Genomic DNA, 4,451 nt, shown 5'->3' with positions numbered 1-4,451 from the left:
GTCCACTTAAGACTATAGCCAAACCATTTAAAAAATCTGTCACATTTGTTCAAATGAGAATTTCATTATGCTGAAGTTTTCTCTTTTGGAAGCCCTATATTGAAAGAGTCCAATGGGAAGAAGTACCTCTTCCAGGTAACAACTGGATCTGACATGTAGACAATAACCCAAATGCCTGATTGGACTAAATGAGTTGAGTCAAAAATCAAAATGATGACTAAAACTTGGAAGGCAGAGTCAGGAGACTCTTGAAATTTAAGCCAGCATGAGCTACAAAATAAATCCTTAGTCCTCAGGACATCTCAAAAACTACATAAATAAAACAAATACAATTCAAGGGTTTGGGGAAATGGCTTGGTGGTAAGGTCCTCTGTAAACATGAAGACTCCTCAGCACCTGTGTAAAGCTAGGCATAGCTGCAAGTACCTGTACCCCTAGCACTGGAGAGCTGAGACAAGCAGATCTCAGGAGTTCACTAGCCAGCCAGCCTAAACAAAGTGGCAAGCTTCCAGTTCAGTGGGAGATCTTGTCTCACTGCAATAAGGTGGAGAGTGATAGAGAAAGAGACACAATGTCCAGCTGTGACCTTCACCTGTGTGCATTCACACGCATACTTACATATTATATTCTTAGCACACTGACACATCTACCACACACAAACACACAGACACACACACAGAGGGAGAAAGGCGAAAAAGAGAGCAGATACATACACACACATGGGGGGCGGACAAAAAACAAAACACTGATTTCTTTCTGGACAAGAATGGCCTGGTAAAAAAGAGAAAGACACCTCACACTATATCATTTTTATCTCTTGCATTTTATTTACTTATTTCTTCTTTGTGTGTATATAGGTACATGTTTGCACAGGTATGAACATGTGCACAGATGGCAGAGGTCTCATTGGGGTGTCATTCCTCAGACATCATCTACTATGTGTTTTGATACAGGGTCCTGCACTGACCTATAGGCTCAGCAAGTAGGCTTGGCTGACTGACCAGTAAACACCAGGGATCTGCCTCCTCTGTGCTGAGACCATAAGCATGGACCGCCAGACACAGCTCTTTTATGTGAGTTCTGGGGGACTGAACTCAGGTCCTCAGGCTTGCATGCCACTTTATCCGCTGACCTAACTCCTCAACCCGTTTTGTTGTTCTTGTTGGAAGGAAGGATATCACTACATTTCCCTAGCTAGTCTCAAAATTATGTACTCAAGCAATCTTCTACCCCAGTCTCTTAAAGTATAAAGCACTGAAATTTTATACTCCTATCTTCCAGATTCTACACCATAAATATCACTATGGTATCTACTTAAGGCCAGAAATGCAATTTGGGGGATTATTAAAGATAGAGCCCAGGGTTTGGCACATTAAGCACATACTGTATTACTGTTATGTCCCCAGATAATAAATATAATTTTAAAAAAAGAAACTCACACATTTCTCTTGAAAGACAGAATTCCTCAACAGTACCAACACACAACCTCTTCCTCTGGCTCCTGCCTTCTTCCAGCCCTTCTTATACCATGTTCCTTGAGTCTTGGGAAAGGTTATAGATATGTTCCATTTACAGATGCTCATTTAACAGTTTATTCTTAATACTTTGACCGGTTATCAGTCTCTGTAGTCACCTCTGACACTGCAAAAAGGAGCTTCCTTGACCTGATTAAAGCTGACAAAAATCATTAATCTATGGGCCTAAATGCACTTATTTCAAGGACACTCTGTCCATTTTAGCAGTGCCACAGCAGTAACTTCTTCACTAGAGCTTGTGAGCCTCCCAGCCTGAAGCTTCTGACTAGATTTAGAGCAGCAGACATGAATTCTTTCCTGTAGGGAAGGCCCCAAATCCATCCTCAATGAGGTTGATTTAACACTATTGCATCAGTGTGCTCATCTTACCTGGTAGGTCAAGAGTATTGCGCCCAAGGGCTATACTAAGACCAATGATAACAATTTCCCAGAAACCTGCATGCACCTTCTGGCGTTTTGACAACTATCCTGTAGGGAGATCAATGATATCCTCATCAATAGGTTTTTACCATCTAGTTCTAGTGAGCAACCAACAGCAGTGACAATTGCTTGTGCTATTTTGGGGCCTCCTAGGCCTCTCTGACCAAGAGAACATAGAAAGGCAGCTGATGACTGGTTCTAGCATTTATATTTAATGACCTGTGGCTTCTAAGTGAAGCTTTATCTGCCCTCACAGAATACCTACCTCCAAGTTTTTATTTTATTTTATTTTATTTTTAATTAGCTTTCCAAGTATCAGCGCTCCTTCTGGCTTTTTCATACATAGTTTTGGTTGACTTACCCCACCTTCTCTCTCCCATCTCCCTGGCTTCTCCTTAAATCATTCTGTCTCCTCTTTTTCCTATTACATTTTTATATCACACACATTCTATTCACCTTGCACCACCATCTTTCAAACTTCAGTAACCTCTCATGGCAACATGTAGCTTCTTGGGCTCTGGATAAACTCTCACACACGTGCACATCTAAAAATTAGAAGCTAGTAAGCCACATGTGAGAGAAAATATGCAGTTCGTCTTTCCAAGAGGTTAGTTCACCCAATATATTTTCCAGTTCCATTAATTTTTCCTGAAACTTTAATGATTTCATTTTTCATGGCTGATTAACGTCCATCTCACACATACATATTGTATACATATAAATTATACACACACACATATATACATATATATGTATATATATAAAATGGAAGCTAATTTATAATCCAATCAACAGTAGGTAAAGGCTGCTCTCTCCCCACATCTTTGGCAGCATTGGCTGTCATGTGTTTTCTTGATGATAGCCATTCTATTATGGTTGAGACATCTCTTAACAGTGAATTTCCCTGATGGCTAAGAATGTCATACACTTTAAAAACATTTGTTGTCCACTTACATTTCTTCTTTTCATAAGGCTTTCTTTTTAGACCTTAGATGCTCATCTTCTGTTATGCTTACAGCTGGTGATGATTTTCCCTTTCTGTAGGGTGTCTTTTCACTTGATTAGCTGTTTTGTTACACGGAAGCTTTTGTTGCATTTGTTGATTGTTGACATTGTTTCCCTAGTGACTGGGGTCCTATTCAGAAATGCTCTTACCTATGCTTATGCTTTGAAGTTGAGGAAAACCTTGTCATAAAAACTGCAAATGTCACTCTATGCCCAGCATTAATGAATAGTTGTACTAGTCTACAAAGAGAAGAATGTATTCAATCAATGGGTTTCTGGAGACAAAGAAACCTACTTCAGAAAGGGAACGTGAACAATCACACCTCATTGTACATCATCATACACTATTTAACACATGCCTTAGGGGAGAGAATAACAGTGCTTCCCAAATTAAATCTTTCAGCTGCTGCAGATACAAAGGTAGGTCAGCGTCATCAAGAAAATAATGGTTTGTTTTGTTTCGGTTTTGTTTTTTAAGTCTCAGAAGCTTTTGCTGATCTCAGTGATATAAACACAAAATGAAACTTTGAAAAACAGGATTAAGCACAAGAGCATGAACAAGAAATGCATTAATTATTTAGTGTAGTCTACTTTAAATTCCACATTAAGACTGTATTGCTACTACTCTTGAGGTTGTACTATAAGAATGTAATTTCAGGTCTCAGCTTAAACTTAAAATTAAAAGATCCTTAAGGTTGAGTTTCGGATTACACTCAAATAGTTACCTAGAAACCGGGCCTGGAAACAGCTGTTTGAAATCCTTTACAGTTATTGTTCAAGAAGTAATTAATTGTCCTTATGAACTCTGTAAAAATGGTATATAAGCTGCTTTTAGCTTCAGCTCGGGGTTCCTCTTACCTGCAAGTAGGGGAGCCACCGTATACTGGTTATCATCTTATCATCAATACACTTTATGTTATTGCATCGAATTTGCTGTCTGTGAGTGTTTCTCGGGGCGTGAATCCACTGGTTTAGATCTTTAGGTCCAACAGTACAGGACCAAATGTGTTCATTCATAACAAAGAAGATAGACTGGAATTATTTCTCTTCAAGACCAGCATCACATTGCTTCTCGGCCTTTTGGCTAAGATCAAGTGTAAGGCTAGCATCACTAAGAGAAATTGAAATATAATAATAACAACAAAAAGCCAAAAGTCACAGCAAGTTATATATAAAATTGAAAGTAGGCACACAGATGTGTAAAGACATACATGCAGGCAAAACAACCATGCACATAAACATATTTTTTTTAAAATAAAAGAAACAGTGTTGGTTAGTTTTATGTCAACTTGACACAAACTTGGGTCATTTAGGAAGAAAGACTCAGAAAATGCTGTCATAAAATTGGCCTACAGTCTTTAGAACACTTGTTCAATGATTGATGTAGGAAGGCCCAGCCCACTGTGGGAGATACCAACGCAGGGCAAGTGGTCTGGGTGGGTATAAGAAAGTGGGCTGAACAAGCCATAAAGAGTAAGCCAGTAAACAGCA

The sequence above is a fragment of the Arvicanthis niloticus genome, chromosome 14 (assembly GCF_011762505.2).
Source record: "Arvicanthis niloticus isolate mArvNil1 chromosome 14, mArvNil1.pat.X, whole genome shotgun sequence".
NCBI lineage: Eukaryota > Metazoa > Chordata > Mammalia > Rodentia > Muridae > Arvicanthis > Arvicanthis niloticus.
The sequence above is the reverse complement of the archived record's forward strand: the minus strand, read 5'-3'. Positions refer to the sequence as shown.